Source organism: Melospiza melodia, chromosome 1 (assembly GCF_035770615.1).
Source record: "Melospiza melodia melodia isolate bMelMel2 chromosome 1, bMelMel2.pri, whole genome shotgun sequence".
Lineage (NCBI taxonomy): Eukaryota > Metazoa > Chordata > Aves > Passeriformes > Passerellidae > Melospiza > Melospiza melodia.
In genome coordinates this window covers 38,497,031-38,507,200 of record NC_086194.1, presented here as the reverse complement: position 1 = coordinate 38,507,200, position 10,170 = coordinate 38,497,031, and the positions used below count along the sequence as shown (strand labels likewise).

At 37.0% G+C, this 10,170-nt stretch overlaps 1 long non-coding RNA gene across 2 annotated transcripts; it reads left to right on the top strand.

Annotated features, from left to right (window-relative positions):
- The first annotated feature begins 605 nt into the window (after positions 1-605).
- Positions 606-3,932, top strand: LOC134429592 (uncharacterized). 2 transcript variants are annotated; one of them, XR_010030619.1, is made up of 3 exons: positions 606-874; positions 1,844-2,042; positions 3,586-3,932. It is a non-coding gene; the product is annotated as an uncharacterized LOC134429592 (long non-coding RNA). The 2 variants fall into 2 exon arrangements; XR_010030622.1 differs by having other exon boundaries at positions 3,544-3,932.
- Positions 3,933-10,170: the final 6,238 nt, after the last annotated feature.

Genomic DNA, 10,170 nt, shown 5'->3' with positions numbered 1-10,170 from the left:
GCCAGCCTGACCTTGGTGCCAGGGAACGTCATGCGGCAAATAACCTTGAGGGTCACTACAAGCTATGTGCAAAACAACCAGGAGATCAGGCCCAGCCAGTATGAGTTTATGAAAGACAGGTCCTGTTTAACCAACCTGCTGTCCTTCTGTGGCAAAGTGACCCTCTTAGTGGGTAAGGAAGAGGCTGTGAATGTTCCAGAGGCTGGATTTTAGTAATGCCTTTGACACTGGGGGAGTTTTATCTTTCCCCTGTGTGCAGTTTAAGCAGATGCTGTGTGGGGTGAATGCAGCACTGGTGTCACCAGGAGGGCCTGAACTCTTTCCCTGCATCTTTCCAGATTTGGGGATGTGGGCATGGTTTTAAGGGCTCAGAGAGTCATCACACACCTCCTTAGATCTGCAGAGCACGACAGCTCTTTTTAGATGTGGCATCTGGATTTCTCTTCAAACTCTTGGTCCTGCCAAAGCGAATTTTTTATGTATCCTGCATTGTGAGTAGCATTCTGCCAATTGTGGCAGAAATTTCTCCCATCATGAGATGCTTACTAAGCTACAGGATGAATATTGATTGAACTTGGGAAAATCTTCCTCAGTACCAATTGATCTCAACAAAGGCTGGTTGGGTTTTTGAAATTTGTCATGTATTTTCCACAGACAGCAAATAATGTTCCTTTTTCAGCCGTAAAATCAATGTCTCTTTGCTTTGCATTGTAGGAGAGGACTAAGGTAAACTCCTGAGGGATCATGTATAGGACTTTCCACTTGACTCCTGCTGCTCCATCAAGAATAAATCCGGAGAATCACAAAGGTGCCTACCATCTGAATTAAACACCCTAAACTGATAAAATAGCACTGAAAGCAATGGCATCTTCAGGTATGTGAGATATGAGTAGAGTGTGAATTGGAAAGTAGAAAAAGTCTGGAAAGCTCTGTTCTGAAGGAGAAATGAGTCTTGGTGTCTCAGAGCAAGTGCTTGAATTCACAAATCACTTCTGTATCAAATATACAGAAAAAAACCATCTTCAAAGAGGCACTGTTTTTGCATCTGGCTTCTGAAATTCCTCATTTTCTAAACTTGGGTACTGAGTGCACTGTGCATTGAGAATTTTCTTGCACAGTTTTCAGAATAATTATGATAATGAATTCAGTAACCCTCTCTTAATGTGGTTATCATTCTTCCCTGGTTTCAACAGGAAATTATAGGTTAATTTGAGCAGAACTTTTTAAATATGTTAACATTGTATAAGAGGTTCCATCTAAGGCTTACTACTTGAGGATTTTGCCATGATCTGGCAAAATAATAAATGGTGAAACTGGAATGCCCATGCTGAGGAAAGAAATACTTCAGTTTGACAATGCAATGATAATTTTCTCCTGCATGAATTAAGAGGAGCTTTTTTCTACAACATTATTTAGCTTGTGCTGTGTCTCTTGTTTTCTCTGCAGATAAGTGTTGACACTCTTTGCTAATGTGCAGTGGTCTTCTTGTTGGGTAGTTCAGCTCTGTAAGAGCTGCTACCTATAGAAAATATACATTTCAGCTAGAAGAGATCAGTCCTATGAAAATTTCTTTTTTAATATTGTTTTGCTTGTCTGACCTGTTTTTCTTTTGTTTGTTTTTTTTTTTTTTTTTTTTTTTTCTGGTGGTGTTTTTTTTTTTTTTTGAAGTTATTACTTCATACCAGCAATTTTATAAGGACAGACTCTCCCCTTTCCTGTTAGTTTATATTTAGTACTGAAAAATTTCCCACATACATATCTGTAAATTGTGAAAAATAGCCCTTTTCTACCAGGTATATATTTTAAGGTATCTTTAAGTAAAATAAAGATACTGTCTTTTCAGCACTTGTGAAGCTGCATCTGCAGTGCTGGATCCTGCTCTGGGTTCCCCAACACAACAGAGAGGTGGAACTGCAGGAGAAAATCCATCAAAATGTCACTAAGATGATGAAGGAATTGGAGCTTCTCTTGTATGACTAAAGGCTAAGACAACTGTGACTGTTCATCCTGGAGAGGATAAGGCTTAGGAGCATCTTATAAAGGTCTGTAAATACCTGAAGGGTGGGCACAAAGACAACAGAATCAGGATCTTTTCAGATGTGCCCAAGAGTCAATGGTCACAAACTGAAGCACAGGAGATTCCCTTTGAACAGTAGAAAACACCATGAGGATGATGGAGTGCCAGCGCAGGTTGCCCAGGGAGTTTTGGAGTCTCTATCCTTGGAGAGCTCCAAAAGCTGTCTGAAGAGGGTTCTGGGTTGCCCTGCTCTAGGACCCTCCATGAGCAGGGAGTTTGAGCAACATGACCTTCCCAAGCCCGTTTCTAACCTCAGCTGTTCTGTGGTTCTGTTAAATGCCAAATTTCACAATTTTGTGTTGAAACCAAAAATCTCTGGTATCTCAGAATTACAGCCATGCTGACCTTCTAGCAAATTTAGCATCACTAGAATGTTACAGTCTTTTGGTTTTTCTGTTCCCCTGTTCTTTCTCAGGGCATGTATGTACACATTGTAGTAAATTCTGGATTTTCAAATAGCTGATAGATACAGATGGATATTTTCTTCTCCTTTTGCTTTTCATGGAAATTGGTTTAAACATGATAAAGACATTTATCAGATTCTTGGAGACACATGTGGATTTTCTGGGAGGTGCAGAGGCTTTTCCTGTCTTGAGGTGCCTCTTGATGCAGCACACTTTAGCCTTTATGTGGATGCTTCTTTGCACCTCCTGTGTCCAAACCAGTTGAATCCATCACTTTACTTATGCTTAGCTACCTGAGACCTTCAGGTCCCCAAAGTGCTGTCAGACACCTACAGCTAGCTATTTATTTATTTAGAGTTATGGTAGTTGCACAAGCAAATGTAGTTCTGGTCTAAGAGGCTTTGCTGATTACCAGCCCTGCTTACTCACAGCAAGGTAATTTACTGCCTGCAGGGCAGGACTTGGGTATACCCAAGCTTCCTGGACAGCTAAATGGATCATTCCATTCCAGCGCTCATTCACTTGCTGGCCTCTCTCAGACTGTTTACAAAAGCACTTATGCTGCAAATGCTTACTCATGTAAGCTATAATACCCTAATCAGAAAGTAAGTGGGGCTTGGAGACATTAAGATTTATTTTGTTTTTAGTGAGTAAGCACTTTCAGGGCAAAACCCAAGGGTATCAGAAATGATGACAATTTTCTGCATGGTACATTGTCTATTTTTATCTCAAAGTCTGGATCTTTACATAACTTTCTATTAAATTGTTTGAGATCTTCCCGCCTAGATCAGTTGAAGCCCAGTAGGCAGACATTCTTATGCTTCAAAGCATTTTCTAATGACTCCCTATAAAATGAAATGAAACATTAGCCTGAATTATAGCTGTGATCTGCTTCTAAGTTCTTTTTTAAGCACTAAATTATATCCTAGCAATGACTGTGTCCTTTCTTCTGTCCCTCTGAATCTCACTTTAAGCTTATCAAATAACTGCTCTAACAAAAGTTGGCATTGAGGTTCATGACTCGTCCTTTTAAAATAAGATTGTTTACAAATGTCTTCCCAGCACCTAACGACTTACATGAAAGTGCACTTTTTCATCTCCAAGGATGAAGGAGAAAATGAAGATGTGCCTGTGCAGGGTCAGCTTTGTCCCAAAGACTGAAAGATATAGTCATCAAAGCAAAATATTCACAATTTGATGAGTGGAAGGCTGTGAACTACCCAGGCAGACATTAACTGGTATGTATATGCTTCACTTGCTGCTGCTGCTGCTATTACCACCCTTTTTAATAGTGCTCTGACTGCCTTTAAAAGCAAGTTTCTTCTAAGAATGCTTTCATATCTCAAACAGTTCTGGTGATTTCATTCTTCAGCTATTTTCTTCCTTCAGCAGTTAAACAGCCTTTATAAACTCAAACTCCAGAAACATTAAAGCAAAGGGTGATGTTTTGCCAAGCCATATGTTCTTAAATGGTGTATTTTATGAAGCTGATAATAAATACTTTAAGGCATAGTAGCTAAAAAAAAATAATTCCAACCTAATGGAAGCAGGCACAATTCCAGTGATTTCAACATCAACATTAGGGATGAATTTAACTGTTTATTTTCACTCAGGACTGGATACAGTGTTCAAACTATGTAGGTTTCATTGACATTATATGTTGGGCTGGAATCTAGACAAAAATGGAATTTTTTTTTTACTCTACTCAATTTAAGAATTACTTCACTCTATTTCCGGCTTTATTGCTTTGCAGAGGTATTAAAATGCTGATATAAAGTGTTCACTAGGTATAAAATCTTGCCTGGTATTTGATCATTTTCCTATCTCAACAATTTTTTAAAGACATTGTTCATCTGCAAACATTTTAATCCCCTTTTACATGAATAAGAAACCTAAACCTCTAATACATTCACAATTCTATATAAAAGCACCAACTGTAGGACTTAAAATGACTGTTCAATTGAATAATAAATTGCAATTACAGGTAATCCCCGAGTAAGCAAAGCTTTTAGTCTTTCTCCTTGGTATTCCAGGGAAATATAGATAACCTCAGATAGTTAAAGTAGAGATGTTTCCTTTATGCTTGTAGAAATATGCTGCACAGATGTTGCTTATCTAAGTTTTGATAGATGAAGAGAGAACAGATAGCCTGGTCTGCCAGGCTGAGCAGTCTTATTCAGTCACCTTTTATCCATATAGAAAATTGGTTTTGGAGGTGGCTCCTTCTGCCTTCTCTTTCCTTATATGTGAAACAAGAAGGTTTTGAATATTGATAGATTATAAATTGTTCAAAACTTTCCTTTGTTCTCATTCCTTCACTGAATATCTAATTTCTCTCTCCTTCCTAGATTGTATTCTATTCTGTACTTCGCCACTTTAAATAGATATCTGAGGTGTGAGGTGACGATATGAGGGTAAAACTCATCCTTACAGCTTAAATACTCTTATCGCATTGTTTGAAATTTTTTAGATTGGAATTAAAATTTAAAAAATCTATTTATGTCAGGAAACTAAAATCTCATCATGGCCAGAATTGAGAGGGTGTCATGGCATCTTTCTCACTTGGTTTTTGGCCTTCAGAGAACCAGAAATTTCTATGTAAATTGCAACATTTAAGAAAAGGGTTTAAAATCCTTGTAAAACTTCAGATTTTTAATTTCCATTCTTCGAAAGGATGTCAACATGAAAAAGGAAAGATAGAAGGAATGGGACTTCCCAGCATTTTGCTCTTTAAAATAATGCTGTATTAAATGGAGTCATGTGTTAAAAGGCCATAAGCAGACAAATCCAACTCATTGATTAAAGGATAATTTTAATGAATGAAAGGAAATGTACAGCATACCTCTCTTTTTAACAGCATTAAAGAAGTCTCAGGAATGTTAAATTCTTAAGTAATTTATCTTATAAAAAAATCTATTTTTCCCTTCAGACTTTAAAAAGGAGATCATAAACATGCTTTGGAATTAATAATTAATTATTAGGTATTAAACTTTGATAATTATCTCATGACTATATAATATTTTGGTTTCTTGTCTTATCACTGAATATGCTTACTTGTGTTAGTATATGCAAAGTCCTTTCATGATACCATGGATTTTGATAGAAAGTTATGGTAAGTTTTGGAAAGCAGAGATTGGCCTCAATGTTACAACCTTGTCTTTATTCTTCTCTAAATCCTATTGAGGAATCCTTAAACAAAGATCTGGTCTAATTTTATCACTGGTGTTTAAATGAACAAGATATTAAGTAAATAATAGACTACTGAAATTTATGGACAGGAAAAACCTAGAGAGGAGCTGAAAATTAAAAATATTGCTTATAGCAGTAGCTAATGACAACCTCCTAAAGTAATCAAAAGCATTATTAAATTTTTTGACATTTAAAAATATTGTCCTAATTTGATTTTATCCTCTGAATAATGAAATACAGAATTTTTCCCAATGTCATTCAGTTTCTTAAATCCTCTGAACTATAAATCTTTCTGTGCTACCTGTGTGACTCCAAAATCTCACTGGTTGGAGTCAGAGAGGCTGGGAAAAGAAGTTGTCTTATAAAAGAGACCAGAAAAGATTTAGAGAAAAAAATAAATACGTAGACTCAAAAAAAGGTAAAAGTTACTTGTGACTCTTGTAGATAAGAAAACTTTTAAGAGTAAGAAAAGAATTCTGAAAAATATCATTAGCAATCAGTGCCAGTGAAATCCATCCAGGAAGGAAATGGGGCAGTAATTATTTGGCTCTAATTTTACAGATGTAACAAATGCAATCTTGGTCCTCCTCCTTGGTAGATGGCAAAAATTCAGTGATGCTGATGGGGCCAATATTTCTCTCAATGTCCTGATGCAAGTTTGACACAATAACCAATAACCAAACCAGTAGGACTTTTGCCACTGACTTCACTGGCAGCATCACTGAACCTTTTGCCTCTGGGCCATGAGGCTGAAATCAATGAGTTATCTGCTTTAAATTAGGTCATGTATTCCAGTATTTTTTGTTTGGTTTTTTTTTTTTCTTATGACTACATCAGGGTCAGATCCATACCATGGCACAGAAGTGGAACAATCAGCTTTCAGTGTACACGTGGAGGTTTGCATAGATGTGATGCTGTGTTACAGATTCGATCAATCTCAGCTCATTTTGGCTGTGATGTAATTTCCATTGGTCCCAGGGAAAAAAAGAATAGAAACAAATCTGGCCTATTTAAGTAGCACTTTAGTATTTCTGCTTTACTTTAAGGGCAATAATTGTCATTGCCATGGTTTTTGAAGATACATAGCATACATTATCAAGTACTCAAGCGGTGTACTTTGACATTATGTGTGAAGAGGAGAATATGTAGTCCAATATGATAATTATGGGAAAAAAAGCCAACCCAGCTAACAGTAAACATCTAATTTGCAAATGAAGACCCACTGGGAAAAGACAGACTGGATTGTGTGATTGGATTTTCAAAGAAAACTTTTTTTAAAATTGCTTTTTATATTTATTTAGTTTGATTAGTTTATTTATTTTGATTAAACAGTCAGTGCTTTGCAGATTGTTCTCCATTAGCAAGTGTAATTTTCATTCTTCTCTCTCTACTGAACCCATTTTTCTCTCGTGTTATGTTTTGTACTGCATTTGTATGACCTCTTTCACTTTTATTTTACAAGCAGTGGGAGAACTGATGAAATTATCTCTGTTTTCTGTAAGGACACGTTCACCCTGAGCCCTGGAGCCTGATGCCGATCTCCTTGAATCAATGTGGGTTTGAGCAGATAAAGATGTACGGTGCAGCATTTCACCAGCGCGCTGGCACAAAAGCTGTTTGCACAGCACTGCTGCACCTCTCTGAGCCTTGATCCAGCCTCACAAGTTGCTAGGCTGGGTCTCAAATTCCTTATTGCCCCTGGCTAGTGGATGTGACACCAGCTCAGCTCAGCTCTAGCTCATCTACCCACTCTGAATATATGTAAAAATTAGGAAGCTACCAAACCTATATAAAATATTGTTTCCTATTGAACGAAGCCGTGTCCAATACATGTCTCCATATCCTACAGCAAAATTATCTTTGCAGAATACCACCTAACTAAATACTAACTAACCACCACCTAACCACAGTACTAACTCCACTGTGCAGTAGAATTAAAAACGCATTCCTATCATATAGGCTTCATGCAAACCTATAAACACTTTAAATCAGGGGTATTCCTCTAAATCTATTAATAAAAAAGATTCTCTCTCTGCCAGTGTATTCTAGAAGAGGTTTCTCTTTGTTGAAAAACATGCTTTGGCTTGAATGAGTTGGCAAAGAACGATGTTGGGTGAGTTGAGGCTCATTGAAACATCCTTGTAAACTGAAAGATTATTGTATAGCCTTCTTTAAGCCAAGGCTGGTTACCCATTTTATGAATATTCCAAAAGAGCTGAGAATGTTGTTCAGATGAATGTCTCTGTACTTGCTGCTCAGACACACAAGGGTTTTTGACATGGTACCCGCTGCAGATTTTGGATGGAAATCTCACAATTCACAGGTGAGTGTTTCTTGTTTGCCTGATAAGGAATCTGCATTCCCTGGAATCTTGGACAAAATGCCCTCCTTGGTGATTCAGTATTAGGCCTGGTATTTGTGAAGTCATGGAAGTGACTCCTATGCTTAGACTGTGGAAAGAAAAGAGAATTTTAAAGCAAAAGTAAGCCCCAATTACTAGGCAAAAGGCAGACAGAGCTCCAGTCTAAATCAAAGAGCAAAGAGTGTATTAAGCTGTACAAGGTAAGATAAAGGCTGGGATATGGAAAAGGATAGAGGTATTGCAATGAATAACATTACTGTGCTGGAATTTTGAAGATTTTGTTGACACACATCATGAACCAAGAGAATGGTAAAATCCCGAGCTCTGGGCATAACACTTAGGAAGAATAGTTAATATTGAAATGTATGTTTGGAAAAACCACCTAAAGGCAAAAGGTGCCTCTTTGCCATAGGTGAATTTTGCACACAGGCCAAAGTCAGATTTGCAATGAAAGATTTATTTGAGAAGCACCATGTGAAAGCAGCCTCAATTCCCCAGTGCAATGAATATCTGTGCCTCAGTGGAATAAAAGGGTTTCTGAAAATGAGGGGAATTTATAACCCCCTCATTTTAACCACTAATTTTAACTAGGTTCTTTCACCAGCTCTCCAAGGATTCTTCTACTAGAAGAATCCCAAGTGCACATGTCATGCAAGGGGAGCTGAAAGGCCTGGCAGAAGTCTGAGGTTGTGAGGTTTGGTGACTATGGAGAAAATGTGCTCTTCTGGGTGCCTTTGCGTGTGCCACATGAATGTATATATTGCAAGGACACCACTTTATCTGGGTTTTCATTGTTCACAGCCTGGCAGAATGCACAGCCTGAGTGTATTTGCACCGCACAACTGAAAAGATGAAGCACTTTTTCATTCAAGAGGAGAATTTGTTTCTTCCATAGAGATATCCAAGGATAACAATTTTTGCAATTGACATTAGGGTGTCCTATCAACAGACATAAGAGAATAAAGGAAATTTTTTTCTTTTCAGATGTAAGAAAATTTTCTAACAGCTTCTGTTTTAGGATTTCCTTTTTCTACAGCTGGAGATTTTACTTTTACTGACAGGTTGGGTCAAAGACAGCAAGTGCATTAAAAAAAGACTTATGTGCTCAAGGGAAATTTATGGGGGCACGTGTAAATGTATTAATGATATTCATCTGTAGTTGACATACCAAAGATAAATGTCAACTTATCTATTTGTTAATGGAACTATTAAAAGCTGTGTTTATACTTTCTGTCTGTTTTTTTTTTCTCAAGCACTTACACACAGATGGATTGTGCAAACAAATACTTCATTAATCGCAGGACTCAGAGCCAAGTGAACACTTTTGAGTCCAGAATAATGTCAATTAACCCAATTGAATGGCTTTCTTGATCCACCCCCACTTTTTAAACAGTTCTTTTTAGGTTTTTTGTACAAGACCAGAGGGACACTGAGTAATTCTATACTATTGAAGGACTCTATAATCCCATTTTATTAAGAAAAACGCAATCTGTGCTATCAGAATGGCATAGCACCATGGAACATAAAGAACAACACAAACAACAAATCCAAATACTTAATTAGAGTGAGTCACTGAGGCAAAGTTGGCACAAACAGTCTAAGATTCCCAAGCTCAATTGAGGTGATGAGGGGAAAAGAATCCTTTCTAAATATGATAACCATTTTGTTTAAAATACTTTCTAAGATACTTTTCCCCCTACTACGAAATAGCTGCTTTTTCAGTATCAGCAGTTCAAAGAAATTTGTCTCTCAGTTGAAATAATGATTCATTATATATGTAGCTACAAAATATACATTGCCACTTAGGCACACCAAAAAAATGTTTCACTCAGAGAGCTTTCTGGCGTTATATAATACAAAACAGAGGTTTTTTCTCTGCCTAGCTATATAAAATAGAAAGAACTACTTAGCAGTTAATTATATTATATGCAGTGCAAATATCAATCTGATTTTCTTGAGGGGAAAACAAAAAATCTCTTAAACTAGAAGCTAAATCTGAAAACAGACAGCAACTGAATGTTTTGTTATGTCTTAATGACTACTAATAAAAATGCAAATTTTCAATTTGGTCTTGTTTAGTATTTTCTATAAGTGAAAAACCAAAGAGCTTAAAAAGATGCATCTAATCTTGTATTTTT